The sequence below is a fragment of the Leucoraja erinacea genome, chromosome 10 (genome assembly GCF_028641065.1).
Source record: "Leucoraja erinacea ecotype New England chromosome 10, Leri_hhj_1, whole genome shotgun sequence".
In the NCBI taxonomy this organism is placed as follows: domain Eukaryota; kingdom Metazoa; phylum Chordata; class Chondrichthyes; order Rajiformes; family Rajidae; genus Leucoraja; species Leucoraja erinaceus.
In genome coordinates, this window is record NC_073386.1 from 46,638,199 (window position 1) to 46,664,730 (window position 26,532).

Consider the following 26,532-nt stretch of genomic DNA (forward strand, 5'->3'; position numbering starts at 1 on the left):
AGGCTTGGTGCTTCCATGACAACGGGCCTTTAAGGTCAAGATAAGACTGCAATCTTAAGAACTATGTGGGTGCCAGAAACGTGGCAAGTCTTTGTGTACTGTCTCGGGGGAGTCTACTATTACACTACAATAGTTGCACTTTGTACTTATCCAAGTATGTCACAGTCTGCCCTCTCCTCATTCTCATCCACTTCACCTCCCGGTACTTTTCCACCGGTCCCTCCTTCTCCTCACCTGCCTGCCTGCCACTCCCCTCTCATCAGCCCAACTCTCCTCACCTGTTGCACTCAGTTGCCTCTGATCACCTATTAACCCGGTATATAGACTCTCCTCACCATTCACACAGTGCCAGATTGTCGCAGCATTCATGCAAGACTCTCCAGCGTTTTCCCGACTACCAACACGGATTTGAACCTGCCTGCCCCTGACCATTCCATCCTGTCGTCTTCCCGGATATCACCTCAGCCTTCTGTCCCCGACCACAGCCTTCGTCCCGTACCTCCTGGTTTCTGTCTGCCTCTTTCCTGGGCTGTTTGGTGTATCCCTGCAACGGCTCCTCGACTTCCTGCTTGGCTTCGACTCTCCTTTCATCTGTCCCTCGCTGGTTTGTTTGCATCATGTGTTGAATCTTCTGGTTACCGGACCTTCCGCTACCCCGACTACGTCTCCTGCCTGCCCCTCTTCGGAACCCTCGCTCAATCCTGAGCCTCTGTGTAGGTACGGTGTACCCATTCCTGTGTTTCTACTCTGTGCTGCTATTGGGTCCAGTGCGCATGCTCCTGTCTGGTAATCACCATGAGACCATCCAGTTCCACATCCTGCAGTCTCCCCGTCTTCCCCTCATCCTGGGTTACCCCTGGCTTCGGCGACACAACCACAACATCGACTGGAGGACGGGGGTCATCTTGGGTTGGAGCCCTTCCTGCCACCAAGTGTGCCTGAAGCAAGCCTCAGCTCCTCAACCGGCCACCTGCTCCAGTTCTGCTCCAGATCTGACGGGGGTCCCAGCCGAGTACCATGACTTTGGGGAGGTTTTTAGCAAGTCTAGGGCCACCTCCCTTCCTCCTCATCGGCCCTAGATTCTCTGTGTGAAAAAAGTTCTCTCATCTCGGTTTTAAAGGATTTCCCCCTTATCCTCTTTCCTAGGCTGTTTGGTGTATCCCTGCAATGGCTCCTCGACTTCCTGCCTGGCTTCGACTCTCCTTTCGTCTGTCCCTCGCTGGTTTGTTTGCATCGTGTGTTGGATCTCCTGGTTACCGGACCTTCCGCTACCCCGACTACGTCTCCTGCCTGCCCCTCTTCGGAACCCTCGCTCAATCCTGAGCCTCTGTGTGAGTACGGTGTACCCATTCCTGTGTTTCTACTCTGTGCTGCTATTGGGTCCAAGCTATACCCGTTACAAAGTATTTGTTTGTGCTTATCTATAGTATGATTTTACTGTTATATCCAAAACAATTTCACTGTAAAGCTTCCTGCACAACTGTAGGTACATGTGACATTAAAGTATCATCATCATCATCATCATCAGATAGAGATGGATTCTGAACATTCCAGGATACATATTGTCAAAACAGGAAAGGAGATTGGGATTAATAAGTAAGGTGACCATTACATGATAGAAACATGGAAAGATAGAAGATAAGTGCAGGAGTAAGCCCTTAGAGCCAGCACTGCCATTCAATATGATCATGGCTGATCATCTGAAATCATTACTCCGTTCCTGCTTTTTCCCCATATCTCTTGATTCCATTAGCCCTAAGAGCTAAATCTAACTCCCTCTTGAAAATATCCAGTGAACTGGCCTCCACTGCCCTCTGTGGCAGAGAATTCCGCAGACTCACAACTCTCTGAGTTAAAAAGTTTTTCCTCATCTCAATCCTAAATGGCCTATCCCTTATTCTTAAACTGGGACCCCTGGTTCTGGACTCCCCCAACATCAGGAACATTTTTCCTGCATCTAGCCCGTCCAATCCCTTAAGAATTTCATATGTTTCTATAAGATCTTCTCTCATCCTTCTAAATTCCAGCGAATACACACCCAGTCGACCCATTCTTTCATCATATATCAGTCCCGCCATCCCGGGAATTAACCTGCTGCACTGCCTCAATAGCAATAATGTTTTTAAGTGACCAAAATTGCACAAAATACTCCAGGTGCGGTTTCACCAGGGCCCCATGCAATTGCGGTAGGACCTCCTTGCTCCTAAACTCATATCCTCTCGCAATGAAGGCCAACATACCATGAGTTTTCTTCACTGCCTGCTGTACCTGCATGCTTACTTTCAGTGACTGATGTACAAGCACACCCAGGTCTCGTTGCATCTCCCCTTTTCCTAATCTGATACCATTCAGATAATAATCTGCCTTCCTGTTCTTGCCACCAAAGTGGATAACCTCACATTTATCCACATTATACTGCATCTGCCATGCATCTACCCACTCACCCAGCCTATCCAAGTCACCCTGCTTACACTGTCACCCAGCTTTGTATCATCCACAAACTAGGTGATGAAGAGAAACGATCTCCTAGGCTGATTATGAGCAGAATTTATCTGCTTCGAAGGTTGACGTAATGAAGATGTGATTAGATCATTGGAATTCTCCTTCAATGCTGTCTCTTCCACGGCTGAAGTGGTAATTTGGAAGATAATAACAGGGATGCGCAAAAGTCTTCAACTGTTCAAATAAAGATTAGAATAGCAGTAATATAAGTCAAGTCAAGTCAAGTTTATTCGTCACATACACATACGAGATGTGCAGTGAAATGAAAAGTGGCAATGCTCGCGGACTTTGTGCAAAAAGACAAACAAACGAACAACCAATCAAACTACAAACAGAATCACATATTCTTTTACATGTTAAATATTGTGGGCGGAAGGAAAAAGGTTCAGTAAAGTTAGTCCCTGATGAGATGGGAGTTTACAGTCCGAATGGCCTCTGGGAAGAAACTCCTTCTCAACCTCTCCGTTCTCACAGCATGGCAACGGAGGCGTTTGCCTGACCGTAGCAGCTGGAACAGTCTGTTGCAGGGGTGGAAGGGGTCTCCCATGATTTTATTGGCTCTGGATTTGCACCTCAGGATGTATAGTTCCTGCAGGGGGGCGAGTGAAGTTCCCATAGTGCGTTCGGCCGAACGCACTACTCTCTGCAGAGCCTTCTTGTCCTGGGCAGAGCAATTCCCAAACCAGATGGTAACATTTCCGGACAAGATGCTTTCCACAGCCGCAGAGTAGAAGCACTGGAGGATCCTCGGAGACACTCTGAATTTCCTCAATTGCCTGAGGTGGTAAAGGCGCTGCCTTGCCTTACTCACGAGTGCTGCGGCGTGTGATGTTCATGTCATATCCTCAGAGATGTGGACTCCCAGATATTTAAAACAGCTCACCCTATCCACAGTTTCCCCATTTATCCTCAATGGTGTGTACGTCCTCGGATGATGTGCCCTCCTAAAGTCCACAATCAGCTCCTTCGTTTTTTTGATGTTCAAGAGGAGGCAAAGAAGAGGAGTAGTTGTAGAAGATTGTTCAGAAGCACGTTCACAATCAATATACTCTTGCCAAAGTGCAAAGAAGCATTGCTGGACTTGGTTCTGAGAAGTGAGGCAAGTTAAATAGAGCAAGTGTCAGAGGAGGAACATTGAAGAAACAGCAATTACAATATAACCATATGTAGATGTGCTGTGAAACAGTATACATATTGGTCCAAGATAAAATTGGTCAATTTTAGAATTGTTAATATCAATGGGATGAGAACTAGAACACTTAATTCACCATTTATTGGAAACTGTACCATTACTGATTATACACAATGGACTTCAGCCGCTTCCTGGTGAGGACGCGACTATTATTCGAGTCGCGTCCTCGCTCCCCCCCCCTCCCCCCACAGCGGCCTACCTACCTGGATTGGCGCGGCCTTTCCTGCCGGGATCGACCGGAGCTCCAGCAGCGGCGGGACAGTGCTGAAACATCGCGGGGCTGGCGATGCCTTACCGGGGGTCGCCGTCTGGAGCCCGGAGTGCTGGACCTGCTGCACCGACATCATGGAGCTGCGGTTTGCGGAGCTCCCAACACGGGCGGCGCTGATGGACAGCGCGGGGTCCTGTGACTCTGCCCGGCTCGGCCTGTGGACTCAGGAGCTGCAGACTCCGGCAGCGGGAGGCGGCTGATCAGGAGGTCCGGGCTGCTGAGGAGGAGGATGTTCACTGTCGGGGATCGGTGTCGGCGTTCCACCAGTCCAGCGTGAGGGCCTGAACATCGGGCCACCCGGGGCGGCGACTGCGGGTGCTCGGAAGGCCCCGACCACGGATGAACACGGAGGGGAGGCTGGCTGGACTATGGTGCCTTCCTCACCTTGGTGCCATTTATGTTATGTTGTGTCTTGGACTTTCTGTGTTTGTGCTTTTTTTAAATTTTAATTCAATTTCAATTTTATTTTTAATATGTTTTATTATTTATTGATTATTTATTTTTATTATTTCTTTGTGATTTTTTTATGATACTGCCTGTAAGGGAAATTCATTTCGTTGTCTCAAATTGAGACAATGACAATAAATTTGAATACAATACAATACAATACTCCTTCCCTACAAAATGCAATAATCTATGTTAAAAATAAACTTCAAGCAGCCCAGAAATGGTGACCTGTTAACATAGCAGCAGAACACTGCATTTTCCAAACAGTTTGTTCATTTAGAGGCCAAGCAAATGGTTTAATTGTGGTAAGACGCCACGTTGCCAACTGTAGGACAAGTAAGCTTTTAAAAGTTGAATTCTGTCATAGATTGGATATTAAACAGAATGTCTGGAAGCTATTGGAGCTTGGGTTGATATGGAGATCTTTGAATGATCACTAAGTTCAAGCATTATTTTGTTTTGTGTGCCCTTCATGATTTTATAAACCTCCACAAGGTCCCCACTCGGCCTCCTATTCTCCAGGGAAAACAATCTCAGGCTATTTAATCTCTCCTTATAACACCAAAGTCCTATGGAGCTGCATTGTGGTATGTAATGTACTACAAGCCAGATGATGGTGGGGATGATGGGGGGGGGGGGGGGGGGGGGGTGAGGAAAGGGGTGGGAGTGAGGGGGTGGTGTGGGCAGGATTGTGATAGAAATGGGTACACATCCAGGTGGGGCACAGAGAAGCAAAGGGAAAAATGGGGGTAGACACCAAATGCTGGAGTAACTCAGCACGCAAGGCAGCATCTATGGGGAGAAGCAATTGGCGATGTTTCGGGTCGAGACCCGTCTTCAGACTGCAAAAATGGGGGATTGTGTTGGATTGTGCTGGAGTCTGCAAGGCCCATCATAGCCCGAAGTATCACTAGTCACCCCACAAAACAGGAGTAGAAGTAAGTCATCCATTTGCTTGGCCTCTAAATGAACAAACTGTTTGGAGGCTGCTGCTATAGGCTGCCAATGAAAATAAAATTATGGAATAAATAAATGTGCCGACAGTGTCCCATAAATCAAATATAAATGGAGATGGAATTGAGATGGAACTGAGAGACTATTCGATACTAGGATGATAGTGGTCTTCTTGAAGCATGTGGGAACCACAGAACAGAGTAGGGAGCGATTAAAGATGTTTGTGAATACTCCCACCTCCCCGTTGGATTGCTACCTTGTCGTGGTCGGGGAGCTTGTGTGTCTCAGTGACCCCTAGAGCTATGCCAGCGGGAGATTCGTCTCCTGTTAGGGTCGCCCATGCTGAGCAGGTCGAAGGGTAGAGGCGAGATGAAGAGCAATCCACTGGTCCTCCAGGTTGGAGGTTGAGCACAGGGCTAACAACCCTGTCTCGTAAAACAAATATGTTACAGAAACAGCAACAGAAGGAATCAACACTACTGCGTGGAGGACCTTCGTTGCTGCCCTACAGGCCAGGAGGCATAATAGGCAGTAAGGTAAGGTGAGTACTCCCACTCGTTGGTCCACGCAGTTTCTAATAAAGCAGTCATTAACTCCGTCTGGGCCGGTTGTTCGCTGTGGGTTCACTCTCAGGAAGGCCTGTCTAACTTCTGCAACAGTGACCATGGAAAGAGACACCCGAGTCTGATGTGATGGATGGCATCGCCCCATTGGCCTTCTGCCCAAAATGAGCATAGAAAGCATCAAGTAGGGCCGCAATATCAGAGAGGTTGCCTGACTTCGATTTGCAGCCAGTTATAGTATTCAGACCTTGCCATATTCTGTGTGTATTCGAATGATTATACTGAGACTCAAGTTTGTCCCAGTATTGGCTCTTGGCATCCTTGATAGCCTTGCGAAGATCATAGAGAGCTTTCTTATACCGCTCGGGATCATTTGACTTGTCCTTTACCTGTGAATGTGCATCAGGTTCATCCATGGTTTCCGGTTGGGAAACACTCGGATTGTCTTCGTTGAATGAGTAGGCCACTGTTCATCAGCAAACTCTACGAGTTTGCTGATGAACAGTGGCCTACTCATTCAGGTTAGCTGCGGAATCTCTGAAAATGGACCAGTCCAATGACTCAATGTAGTCACATAGGATATCATCAGTGTCCGCCAACCAGCGCTGAACAACTTTTTGTACCGGATCCTCCTTTATCAGTTTTTCTTTGGGGTCAGGGAGTAGAAGCAGTTAAGTGATCAAATTTCCCGAAATGTGGCCGAGGGACAGAGCGGTAAGCGTTTTTTATTGATTTGTAGGTTAAGGGTGCCTCTGCAGATGCCCAAGAGAAATGCTGGTAGTACGCCCCTGAGGTTGGTTTGATTGAAGTCTCCGGCTACAACGAACAGGGCTTTGGGGTGTTTTGTCTCAAGGCTATTGATAGCAGGCGACATTTCGAGTCGAGACCCTACTTCAGACTGATTGTCATCACGGGGAGAAAGCTGGAAAAGAGTTGAGTGGGATAAAGCCTGGCGAGTGATAGGTGGATAGAGTTGAGGGAGGTCTTTGATTGGCAGTTGGGTGGACAAGGGCCAGAAATGAAAAGGACTCAAAAGACTGTAAGATAATGAGATTCGGGGGTGTAAATAGCAAAGCCAGTGAAGAGATATAGGTGGAATGGGACAGGCGGAAGGGGAAATAGTGGGGTTGGATAGTGAGACAAATAGGTGTGCATCCAGGCAGGGTGTTGGGAGGGAAGAGATATGTTGATTAGCTTCCTAAAACTGGAGTTGTTCATACCTTTGGGTTTGTAAGCAAAATATGAAGTTCTCTTCCTCCAGTTTGCGTGCGACCTCACTCTGGTAATGGAGGAGGCCCAGAACAGAAAGTTCAATATGGGATTGGGAAGGGGAGTTTAAATGGTTCGCAACTGGGAGATCTGGTCACCGAGTCTGCACTTGCTTGTGCCTGCATTTACAAGGTGCATGTATGCCATCTAGTGCCTGACTTGGTGAAGGGTTTTTATAATTGTGGTCAAGTTTACTGTTAACACAAAACTTCCTATCAGAAGACACATTCCTGCTGTCATCAACAGCAGGAAAACAAAGACATTAGCATTTCTGTATCCATGGAGACTGCTTGGGATGCCCGAAAAGCCAGTGGGCTAAATGAAAGGGATGTAATGGAAGAATAGAGTGATATTAAGAGCTGAATGTAGACAAAAATGCTGGAGAAATTCAGCAGCTGAGGCAGCATCTCTGGAGCGAAGGAAATAGGCGACCTTTCGGGTCGAGACCCTTCTGTCTGAAGAGTATCTCCAGCTTTTTTGTCTACCTTAGATTTTCCAGCATCTGCAGTTCTTTCTTAAACATTAAGAACGGAATGTAGTATTTTTGCCATAAGTTTCGTGAGAAGAATTTGAGAGCAGACAGGAAAGTTACCTGATGGCAGATAGAACTGTAAAATCATAGCACTGTCACAGCACAACACGAGATCACTGTAATATGTGTCAGTTCTTTGTAGTGCTGTCCAGTTACCACATTCCCATGCTGTTCCCCAGTGGGCCAGCATTTGGAGGGTTAACTGACCACTGTAAATTGTTCTTACTATGTAGGAGAGTGGTAGAATCTTGGGATAGTGGTTGAGAATGTGGGATAATAAAAATGGGATTCATGTAAGATTAGTATAAATAAGTGTTTAACAGTTGGTGTGGACTTCTTGGATCAAATAATCTATTGCGGTGGGTATGTGTCTATGCCATTCATTTGGCCTGACTGAAACTGCTTCTACATCATCCACACAGGCAGAAAGATCTGGACATTAATCCCAGATCTTCACATTCACCCCACCTCCCAATACCATGTACGTGTATCTTTTAGACACAAAATGCTGGAGTAACTCAGCGGGACAGGCAGCAACTCTGGAGAGAAGGAATGGGTGACATTTCGGGTCGAGACCCTTCTTCAGACTGAGTTGCTCCACCATTTTGTGTCTATCTTCGATTTAAACCAGCATCTGCAGTTCTTTCCATGTATCTATTGCTCTTTCACTTAGGCTTTGATTTCTTCCCTCTAGTGCAAATCTCCCCAAATTTGGGTGAAATTGCCCCAGTTGTGGCCTAACCTGATTTAGTGGGTAGCATAAGATACAATGTACGCAGAGTACAAGGAGCATAACAGTAATATAAAAATTTACAATTGAAAGCCATTCGGCCCATCATCCCAATGTCAGCCAATGTTATAGAGTCATAGGTTCATAGAGCTAGACAGCATGGAGACAGGCCCTTTGGCTCACCTTGTCAATGGCGAGCAAGTTGGCATTCTGCGCAAGACCCATTTGTTTGTATTTTGCCCATATCCTAAAATCATCCTATCCATGTATCTGTCCAAATGTCTTCTGAAAGTAATAACTGTATCTGCTTCACCATCAACTTGCAGATGCATCATGATGTCCCAATGTTTGTACTCTACCCTTCTCAATATAGACAGGTGTGCCAACCACCTTCTGCACCACCGTCTACCTGACGCTCTACCATCGGGTAACATGCACCTATACTCCAAGATCTTGCTGTCTAACAAGATTTGTCAGGGCTCTACCATTTACCGTGCAAGTTCTGCCCTGGTCTGGCCACTGTGTACTAGCCTTACACTCGTCAAAGTTCCATTTGCCATTCCTTGGTCTACCTTACCCAACTGTGGTAAGCTTAGATATCCTTCCGAACTATCTAATATGCCACCAATTTTGGTGTCATCTGCAAATTTACTAACAATGTCATCCAAATAATTAATTTAGATAATAGTACCATCACCCAAGGAGGGAAATGGGTTTGCCAACAGTCATAAAACCAAAACAAGACACATGAAACATAAAATTAAAGTGATGAGTGGAAAATCCAGGATTAGGGATGTGCAAAGATTGAGGAGGGGGGGGAGTCGGTCCAACCCATGACGGAAGGGGGAGTTCTAGAGTTTGATAGCCACAGGGAAAAGGGATCTCCTGTGGCATTCTGTGCTGCATCTTGGTGGAAACATTCTGTTGCTGAAGGTGCTCCTCAGGTTGCCCAGCGTGTTATGGAAGGGGTGAGATGTATTGTCCAAGATGCTCTGCAGTTTTAGGAGCATCCTCCCCCAATGAATCCAACACCACTCCTAGGATGGAGCCAGTCTTTCTGATGATTTTGTTGATTCTGTTGGTGTCCGCGGCCTTCACTGTGCTACCCCAGCACACAACAGCGTAGAAGGTGGCACTGGCCACCACTGATTGGTAGAACATCTGCAGCATCTTACTGCAGTTGTTGAAAGAGTGGAGCCTCGTCAGAAAGTACAGACGACTCTGTCCCTTCTTATACAGTGCCTCAGTGTTCCTGGACCAGTCCAGTTTACTGTCCAGGTAAACTCTAAGGTACGTACTCCTTTGCACATCCACACCCTTGATGGAGACAGGGGACATGGGTATTCCTCTCCTCCTAAAGTCCACCACTAAATCCTTAGTCTTGTCAGAGTTGAGCTACAGGCAATTCAGCCCACACCACTCAACAAAGTTGTCGACTACACCTTCATATTCAGCTTCCCTCCCCGCACTGATGCAGCCCACAATTGCAGTCATCCGAAAACTTTAGCAGGTGGCAGGAGTCCGAGTTATAACTGGAGTCTGAGATGTAGAAGGTGAACAGGAAGGGAGAGAGGATCGTCCCGTATCGGGCCCCTGTTGCTCACCACCATGTCCAAGACACAGTTCTGTAGCTTGACATATTGTGGTCGTCCAGATAGGTAGTTGGTGATCCAGGACAGCAATGTAGCATCCACCCGCATCTAGCAGTGCAGGCCGGATGGTAAAACATGACTCTCAGAGTGCTTCCCGGCTTATCCAGGTGAACATAGAAAATGATGGAGCAGGTGGATGATGGCGTCCTCCACCCCCACCTTTATTTGGTAAGCGGACTGCAGGGGGTCCAGGTAGGGTTTAACCAGGGGTCGCAGGTGAATGAGCACCAGCCTCTCCAGTGTCTTCATGATGTGTGAGGTCAGAGCCACCGATCTGCAGTTATCGGAGGAGCTGGGATGTGTTCTCTTTAGTACAAGAACCAGGCAGGATGTCTTCCGCATCACAGAAACTCTCTCCAGGCTCAGGTTGAAGAAATGCTGGAGTACACCGCACAACTGTCAGGCACACACCTTGAGTACCCTGGGGCTAACACTGTGGCATTGGCTGGGCGGAGACTGTTCAGCTCTTTCCCACCCCACCTGCTCAGCCTTGATGATCAGGCGCATCAAAGAAAGGGCAGAGAAAATGGACCAGGGGGATTGAGGGGGAGAGACTGTCGGGGAGCAGAGGCCCCACCATCAAATCTGTTAAAAAACAGTTCAGCTCGTTGGCCCAGTCCTGATTGCTTTCCCTCCCCAGGCCATTGGTAAGCGAGTAGCCTGTAATGCTACCTCATATCGCTCCACACATCCCTCATGTTGTTCTGCTGAAGTGTCAGCTCCATCGTCCTTGCTGTGTCTTAGTCTCACCCTCAGATCTTTCTGTACCCGTTTCACCTCCTCCCTGTCACCATTCCTCAGGGCCCACTTCTTCTGGTTGAGGAGGACCTTTATTTCACTGGTGACCCAGGCTTTAGTCTCCTCAGAGACAGCGTTATCCGCACAGAAATTTATGTAACTAGTAACGCAGTCCGTGAGTCCATCAATGTTTTCTCCATTGGGTCTACAGAGTGCGTCACAGTCTGGTGGATCCCATTTCTCAGGATCCTCTCCAACACCTGGGCAGCACGGTGGCGTAGCAGTAGAGCTACTGCCTCACAGCCCCAGAGACCCGGGTTCGATCCTAACTATGGGTACTTGTCTGTAAAGAGTTTGTACATCCTATCTGACCTGCGTGGGTTTCCTCCCACACTCCAAAGACATACAGGTTTGTAGGTTAATTGGCTTGGTATAAATGCAAATTGTCCCTAGTGTGTGTAGGGTAGTGTTAATGTGCGAGAAACACTGGTCGGTGCAGACCCGGTGGGCCGAAGGGCCTGTTTCCGCGCTGTATCTCTAAACTAAACTAAAACCTTTCCCATTACTGACGTCAGGCTCACCAGCATGTAGTTCCCTTGCTTGCCCTTGCTTCCCTTTTTAAACAATGGTACAATAGTCACCCTTTGGTTTTCTAGAACTTCACCTATGACCAAATATTATGTAAATATCTTTGCAAGAACCTTCATTTTTTTCATCCTTAGTTTCTATATGTTCCAAAGATGCATTTGAACAGCCCCTGGAGATTTATGAACCTTAATGTGCTTTAAAAATCCAAGTGCCTGTTCTTTGGTGATTTGTATAGGATCCGTATGGTACAGCAGTGGCACCGTAGCGGACAGGAAGGCGCTACAACGGGTGGTGAAAACCACGCAGTACATCATCGGTCCCCCGCTCCCTGCCATGGATGCCCTCCACCGAAAACGGTGTCTGAGACGGGCCGGGAAGATCATTAAAGACCCCTCCCACCCCCATCATCAGGGAGGCAGTACAGGAGCCTCAGGTCTCGTACCAGTAGGATGAGGAACAGCTCCTACAATAATACCATCACATTGCTGAACTCGGAGTCCCGCCGATAGACTTCTTCAGTCTCTCCGTCCACATTGTTTGATTATTGTTTGATTATTCTGTATTTTTATTTCTATATTGCACTATACTACGGACTGACGCTAAACTGCATTTTGTTGTACCCATACTCGTATTTGTGCAATGACATTAAAGTTGAATTGAATTGAATTGAATTGAATCCAAGATATCACAACTCCTATGCCTTCATTCCTTAGCTTTCACGATCTTCAAGTAGTTTCAAATGATAATCCCATGAAATATTGTGCAGTCGTTAGAAACAAAAAGGCAGAGTTACTCAGTGGGCCAGACAGCATCTCTGGAGAAAAGGAATGGGTGGCGTTTTGAGTCAAGACCCTTTTTCAGACTGATTTATGAAAGTTTCACAATTAGATATATAATATATTGTAGTCATCAGCAGTTCTCCTCAATATAATCAGATGAAAAATATTAATCTCCCCCATTTCTTGTGGCTCTAGACACAAATGGCCATGCTGATCTTTAAGGGGACATATTATTTTCCTAGCCAACCTTTTATTCATAATATACCTTTCAGATTTTCCTTTACCTTGCCTGCCAGATTTATTTTACGTCCCTTTTTCGTCCTCCTTTTATACATAAAAATTAATAAATGTAACAAATTTCATCCTGTCCAAGCCTTTTACACTATGGGAAATATGGCAGCTGGAATCTAAAATGGAAGAATGTAAGGTCATCTCACTGTGTCCAAAACAGAAAGGCAGAGCAATTTTAAAAATAATTAGAGATTGAGAAATCTTGATATTCAAAAGGACCGAGGTGTCCTTGTACACGTCGCAAACAGCTAACATGAAAAAAAAAGCTATCATTTAGATGGCAAACGGTGTGTTTGCCTTTATTATAGTTAGACCACACCTGGAGTATTGAATTTAATTTTGATCCCACTTAAAAAATTATATAGTTTTATGGAGTGCAGTGAACATTTGTTAGACTATTTTGGAGCAAAGATTAAATAGACTAGAACTGTTTACTCTTGAATTAAAAAAGATGAGGTATTCTCATTAAAACAAATAGAATTTCTTTAGGGTTTAACTGGATGGGTGCAGAAAATAACGTGAGGCTGAGGAGTCTCAGTCTCAGTATAAGAGATGCGTCACTTAAGACTGAGATGAAACAGAACGTTTTCATATCAAGGGTAGTGAATTTTGAAGTTCTCTATGTCGGAAGGCTCACGTGAAGACTCAGTCATTGAGTTCATTCAAATAAGTGATCTATGAATTATATCTAGATATTAAGAAAATCAAGGGATATGGGGACCATGCAGGAAAATGCCGCCGAGAGAGATAAAACAGCCATGATCTGAATGACCTACTCTTATTTCCAATTCTAATCGAAAAATGTTATTATACTATAATGTATGTGCTATGGTTAACTATCCCTGCAGGTTTATACAATCACAATGCAAATCTCAGAAGCAAAAAATGAAGGAAATTTGGTGGCAGCCCATATGCAGCATCTGTTTTAAAATAATGTAAAGTTGTTGATGTTTTGAATCTGAAATTTTAATCAGAACTAAAAATAAACAAGCACAAATATTTCAAGGGCACTTTCGGGAATGGAAGCCAGGGTAGAGGGAGAGAGTCCATGGATACATATTACAGGAAATGAGCGCAGATTCTTCAAGCAAGACTGTTAGATGATATGCAAAACCTGTGAGGTAATTGGTGATATAGATTAACAGATCAAGGTGCAAATACTAGCGAGCTAGAAGACAAAAGAGACAAAAGACAAAATGTAAGGTGATATGGGAAGAATAAATAGACAAAGAAAAGAAGGGTCAGGGACTCCGATTACTTCAGCCACAGAGTTCAAATTTCCAGATTAGTGCCTGCTGTTTTTGGTATTGTTCGTGTTGTCTGCAGTTGCTGGTTCTGAATTAAGGCTTCAACTGTTCTAATGCCTTTGTCTGTCAGCAACTATTAATAGCTATTTAGCTGGGAACTTGTGTGACAATTTGTGTGAATGTCTATATTTGTTGTCACAATTGTACTGGCATAAATCACAGTTGTGATTCATAGCTTCTAAATAATTGCAGCAGGTGGTGCTGTGTTCCATGTAGTTTCCAATGATGATCCCATGAAATATTGTACAGTCGTTAGAAACAAAAAGGCGGAGTAACTCAGCGGGTCAGACAGCATCTCTGGAGAAAAGGAATGAGTGGCGTTTTGAGTCGAGACCCTTTTTCAGACTGATTTATGAGAGTTTCACAATTAGGTATATAATATATTATAGTCATCAGCAGTTAAAGGGATTTGAAAAATGGCAGAACTAAATGATATATTGGAAATCAGGAAATGGCACGCTTACTAACTGTTACTTTACATCAATTTTCACAGTAGTAGGTAAAGGATAAAATAACAGAGCTCATCGAAAATTAAAAAATAAACCAATAGGAGGAAATAATTATATTTAACATAGAAATTAATGGTCTTGGTCACAGAGAAGCAAATGAAGGTAAAGTTAATTAAATTGATTCCAACTAGAGTATAAAAAGAATGTGTACGGAAATTATTTATCATGATCATCCATGAGTTGAGCATATAATTGTCAAGTGCTCCAGCAATGGAACAATGAAATTCTTACTTGCACCTTTATAGACCCGTTAACACAATAACACAAAAAAATAACCAGTGATACCAATTCTTAAAAGTGCAAAACTGAAGTGCATTGATAGGGCAACCAAACCAAGGTGCATAGTAGGTCAAAGTTGCTGCGGGAGAGTTGTGGTAAGTGTTGTGCTGTGATCTGATGGTTGCTGGGTCAGAGCGGTTCTTGAACTTAGAAGTCACTGTTTTCTGTCTCCTGTGCTTTCTTCCTGTGGCAGTAGCAGATAAGAGTGGCACCTTGGTGGTGTGGGTCTATGATGATATCAGCTGCCTTTTTGAGGCAGCGCTTCCCCTTCGATGATGGGGAGGTCAATTCCTGTGATGGACCAGGTAATGTTTACCACATTTTGCAGCCTCCTTCGATACTGGGCATTTCAGTTACCAAGCAAGCTGTGAAGCAATCAGTCATTATGCTCTCTACTGTACACCTGTAGAAGTTAATAGAGTATTCGTCAACATTCCAAATCTCCTCAATCTTCCGCGGAAATAGTGACATTGATGAGCCTTTCTTTGTGATTACATCAATGTTCTGGTCCAGAACAGATCTCCAGATATGCACGCCCAAGGATTTGAAGATGTTGACACTTAGGGCAGCACAATGGTGCAGTGGTCACGTTGCTGCCTTACAGCGCTAGCGACCATGGTTTGATCCTGTCTGTAGGGAGTTTATACATTCTCCCTATGACCACATGGGTTTCTTCCCACATTCCAAAGCTGTGCAGGTTTCTAGGTTAATTGGATTCTGTAAATTGTTCCTAATGTGTAGGATAAAACTAATGTACGGGTGATTGTTGGTCGGCATGGACACGGTAGGCCGAATGGGCCTGTTTCTACACTGTATCCCTAAACTAAATTAAATTAAACTATCCACCAGCTGTCGATGAAGATCAATTCAATCATCCCTGGCTTTCTCTTCCCATCAATTTTGAAGATTGGAAGGCTGACAATATCAATTCACATAAGAGATGTGAGAAAGTTCAAGGAATGCTTATTTGGCAATTACCAAGCAATTGATCAAATGGAATTAGAGAGAGAACTGATGTGAGGAGAATGGCTGAATCATGGCTCATAACGTTACTTATTTGAGAACTAACGTGATCAATATGAATCACCTGTGCATTTTATTTCTTTGGGCATTCAGGAAGGATTAAACAAGGTTTCTTATTCTTCTTAGGCAGTCCTCAGGATTGAAGATGACTTGCTTCGTCTCCAGTTTTCTGGAATCTGACATGGATAATAAGGCCAACATGGAATTGCAGGCTCCTCCTGGATGGGGCAGGAGATGCTTGACAGGGCTATAGATGGGTAGCTCATGAGATGATGAGCACCTTCTGCCATTTATGCAAGGTCTCCGTGTGTACCTGATACTTGGGCCCTAGGTACAAAATGGCATCCTAAATGCCCTTCCTCCATTTTGAGCAATCTTGGGTCAGATTCACAGGAGTTAGTGAAGGTGTTGCATTTTCTCACCAAAGCTTTGTGCACATCTAAGAATCGTTTCCTCGGACAACCTGATAATTTCTTCACATGTAAAAGCTCGGAATAGAGCGTCTGTGCTGAGGAGGAATCATTGTTTCACGTAGGAGACCATGGACAACAATGAGACTACATGGATATGGAAGCAGCTTAGATGGGGAATTGATTAAGAAGTGGAAACAGAGACTGTATTTACATAAAAAAGATAGAGACAAAATGCTGGAGTAACTCAGCGATACAGGTAGCATCTCTGGATAGAAGGAATGTTTCGGGTCGAGACCCTTCTTCAGACTGAGAGTCAGGGGAGAGTGAGACTCAAACATAAGGAAAGGTAAGGTGTGAAAACGAGATGTTAAAAGGGATACAGTTTAAGGAAAATGTAGAATAGATCATTGTCAGCTAGAAGAAGATGACAACAAAGCAAACAGAGATATAATGTAATCAAGGGAATAGTAGGACTGTTCGGCAAAATAGGTGGGTAACTTTTGAGAAATTAAGCCAAAACCTTTCAATGTTTTGCAAAAAAACTTTCATGAAAGGCCTTATAACTATATTTGCTTTGATACCTTAAACTGGATGATGCAATAAATAATATAGATGGCACCAAGTATTTGTAAGCTAGTAATTTTTGGTGAGCCAATAAAACAACATGAGATAAATTAATTATGGGTAAGTGTGATGTGTGTTGTGAAGTAATCTATTTTGAAGATAACAAAGATAAACTGAAGTGTTTGCTAAATGATGGGATGCTACTATTTTAGATTTCAGTGTCTAAATAGATAAATCTCTAAAACCCTGGGGATGAGAACAAAAAAGAATTAAAAAAGCTGTAGTTTTATCCTACAAATATCATGGTTTGGTGATTATGGTCATGACATTGCATCTCAGGAAGGGAAAACTAATTTTAAGGGATTCCGTGCAGATTTAACATAAATGGAGCAAAAAATATGAAATTGAGGGCATGCTGCTTCATCCTCTGTTCCCTTGAGAAGATGAGGTGGTGAATTAATTAAGGTATTTAGGATAATTAAATGAATTGAAAGAGTAGCTGAAGAGAAACTATTTCCTCTTGCTGAAAACAGGCAAAACCTTACAGTTCAATAATGATGTCGAAATTATTTATTTACACAATGGGTGGTGAAAACTAGAGCGCTCGCTGCAGGAACTGTACATGTAAACAAGGTACAAATTTCAAAACTGGGTTTTATTAGCCAGGGACATAAGACAAAGGATCAAAGGAAAGTGAATGAAGCGAAGGCATAGATCAGCTATGATCTAACAATACTGATATAGACTACTTCTTATCCCATCTTCACAATATTGTTCTAGTCTCAATATGATTGCATAGGCCCGTAAAGAACTCAACTCCACCTTGAGAATCCTTCAGTTCATCACAGTGTGAAACTCCATGCTATTGTCATTTTCATTACGAAATCTATTGATTACATCCCGCTAAATGCTGGACACGAAATCTAGATGTGCTATGTTGTAAGTCCTCTGTGTCCATTATGCTCCATTGCCTCCTGGCCCCATGCTCTTTGCTTTTGCAGACTTGGAAGAAATCACTGATAGTATAATCAGCTGGTAATTACCCACCAATAAATTGTTCACTGATGTTCAGTTTGAGATTTCCTAAAACAAGATTCCAGACTTCTTTGCAGCATTGATCTAAACATGTAAAATGATAGTCAAATTCCAGATAGTCAAATTGCACTGACGAGCTTTGACGACAAAGTAACATTTGACCATTTATGGGATCAAGAAACCCAGGTAAAACTGAAATCAGTGTGAATCAAAATGAAAATGAACGAGGCACAACACAAGATAGTTGTGGTTATTGAAGCCAATTATCTGACTCACAACTTCTGTGCAGGAGTTCCTCAGGACGGACCATCTTCAACTTCTTCATTAATAACTTCCTCTTCAGCATAATATTCAAAGTGAGGATGCTCACTTGTGATTGCACAGCATTCAATTCCATTTGCAATTCCTCAGATCAGGAAGTAGACTTTGCTGTAGGCAACAAAACCTGAACACATTGAAGAAGCAAAGAACTGCAGATGCTGGTTTATCTGAAAGATAGACACAAAGTGCTGGGGTAACTCAGCTGGTTAGGCTACATCTCTGGAGAAAAAGCATGGTGACATTTCAGGTTGGGACCTTTCTTCAGGTCTGAAGGGCCCCGACTCAAAACGTCACCCATCCTTTATCCTCCAGAGATGCTGTCTGACCCGCTGAGCTGAAGAAGGGTCACGACCCGAAAAGTCACCCATCCTTTTTCTCCACAGATGCTGCCTGACCGGATGTATTCCTCCAGCACTTGTGTCTATCTTTGAACACAGCCGAGCTTGGGCTGATTAAAGGCAAGTAATGTTTGTGTCGCACAAATATCAGGCAACATCCAACAAGTTCTCTCCCTATGCCATTCAACTAGATGACATCACCGTGTCCCCACCATTAATATCTGGGGTCACCATTGACAAGAAATCTAATGGAACTAGCCAATGCCTTAACACCGTCACAACATGAGGCCAGAGGCTGGTGAATCTGATGAATCACCTCTGACACGCTGAAGGAATACACTCCACTTGCCTGGATGAATCCAACTCCAGCAACAATCAAAAAGCTGAATGCCAACCATTACAGATACGCTCACTTGATTGACACCCCATTAGCTATCCTACATACTTGGTACATTGAGTGCACTCAGCACACTCATCATGCAAAGTGTTCCATCCACAAAAGGTACTGTAATAACTACCCACTTTCTTTGATCCCTCTTCAAAAATCTGTAACCTATTCCCAGGAGAATGATAAGGGCAACAGGTGAAGGGGTACAACATCACCTACAAGTTCACCTTGAAGTCACATATCAATCTTGATATCTAATGAACATTGTGAGGCTTAAATTCTGTAACTCTCGACCCACAGGACAGTGGGTGTAACTTCACCAGCAGGATTAAGGAACTCAAGAAATTGTCTTTCGGCCACCCTCACAAGGATAGTCAGGTATGGGCATTAAGCGTGAACTTGGTCAGCTACATCCATGTGCTCAACAAAAACTGGGGAATGCTAAAACTGTATGCTGTGGTATTTGACAAGCAGGGAGTGCCGCAGTATTAATACAGTACATTGTTTGAACTCTGGGGCGTAATGATCACTATCTCTGAATCGTTAAGCAGGCTGCCTGCTCCAGCCTGGGAGTCACTAAATGAATCCAACTCACATTCCAGGCAAAATTCTTGGTATCCAGTTACACCACTCACTACCTCACGTGGTCTACAAACCTACACAATGAAGCACATCACATTGCTCAACTTTACATTATAGGTTCCCTTAATATACACATCAGGAGGCTTCTGTGATATATTGCATTGAGCAATATATGTATAAATGAGTGCAAAGTTGTGCAATAAATGTTAAAAATTTACCCTCAGAAAAATAGGAGATTCAAGTGCACAGCTCCTGAAAACAAGTGCAGAAATTGTGACTCAGGATTTATCTGCACCTTTTTCTTTGCAATATCAGGTTTGTGCTGCTTGCCTACATACATGATTGTTGTTTCTACACAGCAGTAACCATGCTGCCCCCGTGGCTAACTTGTCTCAGAAGGTAGGCACAAAATGCTGGAGTAACTCAGCGGGACAGGCAGCATCTCTGGAGAGAAGAAATGGGTGACGTTTCCGGTTAAGCAATCTGGTAGCCTTTCTGACCTAAGAAACATTCAAGAATTTCATGGTGCTGGAGAGAGCAAACTCTATGATTATCTATTGTTTCATCGGAACTAAAGCAGCTGTGGGACAAAATAGCAGAAATGCCCTGAATTGTATAGGCAGTGGGGAGAGTGATCCAGAGACACAGGTGCCGTGGTGCAATAGGTTCTATGTGTCTATATATATATGATCAAGATTAGTGAATACATTTTCAAATGCCACAACCCTCCAGCACAGATACTGTTCAATAATCATATCGCCACCTCTCATTTAACTACAATCTCCATCAATTAGGACCTGTACTCTCAGGCAAGAGAATTGATTCATATGATGCCTCACCAACAGTCTGTCTGTCCCGTCCTTCTTTTGTTGTTTGTTTGTATATGCTACATGTATGGTTTTAGTGTTCTTTTGCTTGTTTTATGTGGAGGGGGTGAGTTGGGGGAAATTTTTCTAGTCTCTTACCTAGACAGAGATGCGATTTTTTTCCGTATTGTATCTCCATTCGCTCTGCGGCCTAACATCGAGGAGTTGGCGGCATTTGCTGGCGTCCGATTTCGAGAGCTCCACCGCGGTCGCCTGCGGACTTTAACATCACGGAGCCCGCGATCCTTTTGCCAGGGATTGACCTCTGAGATCGACCGCGGGACTTTAACATCATGGTGTTCATAGTCTCTGGTCAGAGACTGACTTTAGGAACTCCAAGCCAAAGATCCTATGGCGGAGCAAGATAGTCCACTCAATGAAAAACGTAGTAGGGTCATGGGCAATCTTCAGCACCATTTCCGTAACCGGCTTCCGTCTCCGCACCAAAGATCCTATAGCCGTCTCTGTCTCCGCACCAAAGACCGCTATAGGATCTTTGGTCTCAGATACAGTCAAGTCCTCATGGCAACATCCTTGTAAAAATCTTCTCCTCAAGAGCATTTTCTTTCTGCCTCTCTGCCTCACAATAAAAAGCAAAAAGATGGCAATGTTCCTTCTACAGCGTGTGGGAAGTCTGGCCCGGATCAGCACGGCTGGGTGCCAGGGTAAAGTTGCGGGGAGGTTTACAATGTATTTTTATGTAATGTTGTCCCTTGTCTGTGCCTTGAGTCCAAAATAAAGTTTATCATCTATCTATCTATCTATCTATCTATCTATCTATCTATCTATATATATCTATCTATCTAATCTCTGTTCTTGACCGCTTTTGGCCGTCTGAAGTGCTGCGATTTCCCATGAGAGAACGCCGCCACCTACGGCCGTCCATTTTTCAGGCCACCCTTGCTCAGAGCCCCCCTGGCCACACACCCCGGCCAGAGTGACTGACCCCCAGAGTGACTTCCCTCCACACCCTCCACTAGCTCTCCCAGTCCCTTTGACCCACCCCATACTAGCGCTCCCCCTCACCTCTGGCCCCTCTCAATTGGTGGAGAGGTGGAATATTGCACCACCCTCTCTCCCCAACGGGTCCCCCTAAATCTCTGTTCTCCGCTCTTCTGTGCCCCGCCCCTACGGCCGTCATCTCTCCCCTCCAGAGCCCCTCCCCCGAGGATTTTTCCCTCCCTGAAATATGACAGATAAACCCCCTTCCCTCTTCCCTCCACCCTCCCTGCTCCCACAGTCCCAAGTGGTCCCCAATCAGAGCTCTGAATTACACTGAACCCCCCATCTGGTTTTTGAGCACCCACTCTCTCTCTCTCCCCTCACTCTCACCTCTCTCTCTCCTCCTCTCCCTCCTCCCCCAACCTTTCCCCACCCTCCCTCTTCTCCTCCTCCCACCCCCCTATCCCTCTTGCCCCTCTCTCTCGCCCTCTCTCCCCCTTTTTCTCTCTCTGCCCTCACTCTCTACCCCCCTCCCTCCCCCCCCCCCCCCTCCCCCTCTCTAGATCTGTGACTGCAAGTTGGGGGCTATGCACCAGTAGATAGGGTGGTTAAAGGGTAAAAGGAGCAAATTAATAATATAAATATCAAGGGGGGTAATTAGCGTGAGTGCGGGGGGGTGGGGGGTAGTTAGTGTGTGTGACGCTGCATGCCGCCTCCCCCCCACAACCGCACGTTCGGGGAACAGACCCAACGGGTCTGCACTTGGTCTGGTATATTACTAAAAGTCTGATCTTGACCACTTCCTGTTGTTCTGTATATTGATTTTAGAAAAAACGCTGCCACTTGTGGCTGTGATTTTTGGCCATCTTACTCAGAGTCCCCCTCTGCTGCGCAGGGCAAGAGGATTTATCCCATTGATGAAAAATAAGAGAGTTATTAATGTTTAAAAAATGTTGAGATTCTCTCTCCTGAAGGCTACGCTCCTTCCGGAGGGACTATAAAACCCGGAAGTGTTGAGTGCCTCAATCAGTCTCTGCAAGATGGGGGAGCGAGAGGGTCACGTCTCTCAGTCTGAGCTGTGAATAACACTGAAAACATGTCTACTAAACTGTGAGTGTGGTTTTACTGACCTTGAGTGCCCTTAATGTGGTTTGAAAATGAAAATGTGGTTGGTTTGAAATAAAGCACAGCAAATGGGTGGTGGTTGGTTTGAAATAAAACACAGCAAATGGTTGGTGGTGGTTGGTTTGAAATAAAGCAAATGGTTGGTGGTGGTGGTTTGAAATAAAGCCAGCAAATAGTTGGTGGTGGTTGGTTTGAAATAAAGCACAGCAAATGGTTGGTGGTGGTTGGTTTGAAATGGCAAATGATTAAAAGTCTAAACTTGACAATTTCATGATTGCACTGCATATTGATTTTAGATAAAACGCTACCACTTACGGCTGTGATTTTTGGCCATCTTACTGTCCCCCTCCGCTCATCAGGCGCAGAGGATTCTTCCCATCAATAAAAAATAAAATTGTTATTAGTGTTTAAAAAATGTTGAGAATCTCTCTCCTGTCAATCATGCCACGAAGGCCACTCCCCTTCTGGTGGGAGGGATTTTAAAACCCGGAGGTGTGGGTGTGGCTCAGTCTCTGCAAGATGGGGGAGGGAGAGGTCATGACTCTGTCAGCTGCAAATCAACTGAACACACTGAATGTCTACTGAACTGTGAGTATGTTGTGTTTTGTGGTTTTGTGTGGTTTTATGGTGGTTTCACTCTGCTTGAAATGGTATGAAACTGTATTTGAATGTGGTGGCCTTGCACCCTGCATGAAATGGTATGAAACTGCATTTGAATTTGGTGGCCTTCAACCCTGCTTGAAGTGGTATGACACTGCACTTGAATTTTGTTGTGGTAGGAAACTACACTTGAGTTTGGTGGTCTTGAACCCTGCTTGAAGTGGTAGGAAACTGCACTTGAATTTGGTGGCCTTGCACACTGCATGAAGTGGTATGAAACTGCACTTGAATTTGGTGGCCTTGCTTGCTTGAAGTGGTATGAAACTGCACTTGAATTTGGTGGCCCTGCACCTTGCTTGAAGTGGTATGAACTGCACTTGAATTTGGTGGCCTTGCACCCTGCTTGAAATGGAATTTCAAGGAATAGCCATGAGTCAACTGCCAGCCCACCAGCCATGAGTGAGCTGCCAGCACATCAGGCTTGAGTGACTGAGCTGCCACCCCAAGAATCCATTTGGCCCACAATGTCCATACTAGCCCTCTGGAAAACAGTCCCTTCAGCCCACAACACCCATATTAGCGCTCCAGAAAGCCACCCCCCGCCCTGCCACTGGCCACTAATATTGGCATTGGTGGATGTGGAATATTGCATTGGGGGACCAGCCCTCCCGTGTGAACATGGGACCCAACGGGTCCCACTTGGTCTAGTTATATATAAAAATCTGGAGAAATATATGTGTGTGTGTGTGTTATATGATTATATACATCTAGATCACATTCATATATGTGTGTATGTTTTGAGGTTTGAGGTTAAAAACAGCACCCAGACACGTGCACTACTGCAATCTCCCAGTAACCAGTCGCTCAGGCTGTCCGCAGCCGGAGTTAAAAAGGCCTTTGCCAGCATCAATCCACGCAAAGCTGCAGGACCGGACAACATTCCTGGATGTGTTTTAAGAGACTGCGCCGAGCAACTGAAAGATGGCTTCACAGACATTTTTAACATCTCACTCAGCCAGGCAGTAGTGCCCAACTGTCTTAAGAGTGCCACCATCATCCCTGTCCCAAAGAAACCAAACCCAGCCTGCCATAATGACTTTCGACCAGTGGCTCTAACACCCATAGTAATGAAGTGTTTTCAGCGACTGGTTATGCAGCATATCAAAAATAGTCTACCTGCCGACCTAGACCCACTGCAGTTCGCCTACAGAGCCAACCGATCCACAGAGGACGCAGTCTCAACAACACTGAATCTCGTACTGTCACACCTTGATCGGAAAAATACTTATGCCAGGATCCTCTTCATAGACTTCAGCTCTGCTTTTAACACAATCATTCCGCAGCAGCTGGTGGAGAAGTTGGAGCTATTGGGGGTTGATGCTGGCACATGTAACTGGGTCCTGAACTTTCTATCGCAACGGCAGCAGACAGTCAGGGTGGGCAGTAGGACATCAAAAACTATAGCCGTGAGCACTGGCTCGCCCCAAGGCTGTGTCCTAAGCCCTCTGCTGTTTAGTCTGTTTACACACGACTGTATTGCTAGACTCAACAACAACTTCATCAACAAGTTCGCTGATGACACAACATTGGTGGGTCTCATCAGTGACAATGATGAGTCGGGGTACAGGATGGAGGTGGAGCTGCTCACAGGATGGTGCAAATCCCACAACCTCATTCTCAACGTGGGAAAAACTAAGGAGATGGTGGTTGACTTCAGGAGGGCGGGAAAACAACACCATACACCTCTGCACATCGATGGAGCTGATGTGGAAAGGGTCACCAGCGTGAAGTTCCTAGGACTCCACCTGTCAGATGACCTGACATCCACGACCAACACCACAGCACTGGTCAAGAGAGCCCAGCAGCGACTACACCCTCTCCGAAGACTACGGAAAGCAGGTCTCCCCGCTACACACCTATGAACTTTTTATAGGGGGACAATCGAGAGCACATTAACCTACGGCATCACTTCCTGGTTCGGGAGCTGCAAGGCGTACGAACGGCACCAACTAGACAGGATTGTGAAGACCGCTAGCAGGATTATTGGTGCTCCACTCCCTTTCCTGCTGGACATATAAAGGAAGAGATGTATCAGCAGAGCCATCTCCATGATCAAAGACCCCAACCACCCATCGCATCACATATTCTCCATCCTGCCATCTGGGAAGAGGTACAGGAGCATTAGCTGCAAAACCAGCAGGATGCTCCTCAGCTTCTTCCCGCAGGCTATAAGACTGATAAATGGACTTTGCCCCCTGCCAAAGTATCGCGCACCAACCACCAACCTGGACACACTGCAGCAGAGCCACTGTCGTGCCGCTGCCGATCGGAACGCCTGTTGATGTTTAGTAGAGTGTTTAATTTGTTCATGATATATGTATTTTTATTTCTATTTATTTTTTACTGCACACTGAATGGACACTGGTTGAGCAACGTTTTTTTGTTTCCTCTGGGTATGTGAGTACTCAGGAAAATGACAATAAAGATATACTATACTATAACTATACTATACTATGTGTGTTCTTTCCTACACAATCTAATCAGTTGTATGGTCGCTGAATAAAATCATCCTTAAGTTATACATCATTTGTTAATCTTGCTCAAAACAAAATTTATTTTGTTAAATACTTCATTTAGATAACCCCACAATTACAGACCGATCTCATTCCACTCTCTGGCTATTGGGATGACCAGGTCCATTTCATTGTTGAAAAACAATTCCATAGGCACAAAAAAACATTAAAGAACATTCCAAGAGTAGAGAAACTGGAATCTTCATATTGATATAATTTTACCAAATAACGCAATTGTGAACAGTGTGGTTAAATGAATTACAGTGTGCAAGTTTAATACAAAAATCAACTCAAACACAACACAAGAGCCATTTAAAAAGATTTGTTTTAAACATTAAAAAAAATAATTAACAGAATTAAAATTTATTAACATATTAATCATTAACAAAAATTAACAGAATTATGAATTAACAGAATTATGAATCTGACCCTATATCACACGAACTGTTCCCCTGCAACTCTGATTACACTGCGAGAGGGATAACCAAAGTTGGGTCGGGTTACTGAAATGGCTGAATAAATGTCCCACGTTTTCCCTCCGTTGCATACTACACGTCTGCCCATTGGAGTTAGCAGGAGTGGACTATCTTGCTCCGCTATAGGATCTTTGCTCCAGGCCACGGAAGCTTCGACCACCCCGACGCGGGAGCTTTGATCGCCCTGACGCGGGAATTTCGACCGCCAGCTGCGGGAGCTTCGATCACCCTGCTGTGGTGGATTTTTATGTTACCTTGTACGTAGTTGTGTGTCTTGTTGCTTTTTTTTAATATGGCTGTATGATAATTCAAATTTCATGGTACCTTAATTGGTACATGTGACAATAAACTGACCTTGACCTTGACCTTGAAGTTAGCATTTTTTCCTTCCAGACCAGCATTGATTGCCTAGCCCTGACGGCTCCTGCACCAGGTGGTTTGATAGGATATATTGGAGGCTGGGAAACATTCAACTATGTGATAGATGTGGAGTCACAGATAGGGCACACATGATAGGGATGACATTTATTTCCACTAAAGGTTCCCTTTGAGTCGTTTGTACTTAAAACAACTCCCTTAAATATATTTCTAGTAACAAATCTCTGAGAAAAATTCCCTCCTCACCTCAGTCTTAAATAGATAACCTATAATTCTGAAATTATGGCTGCTTATTCTCAATAGTC

The 26,532-nt window shown here is 44.7% G+C and overlaps 1 long non-coding RNA gene across 1 annotated transcript in view; it reads right to left on the bottom strand.

Moving 5' to 3' along the window:
* LOC129701127 (uncharacterized) overlaps positions 1 to 26,532 on the bottom strand; it is a 42,080-nt gene that overhangs the window by 12,839 nt on the left and 2,709 nt on the right. The window contains exon 2 of the long non-coding RNA XR_008724158.1: positions 415 to 544. This is a non-coding gene — a long non-coding RNA (uncharacterized LOC129701127). The remainder of the gene's footprint in view (positions 1 to 414; positions 545 to 26,532) is intronic.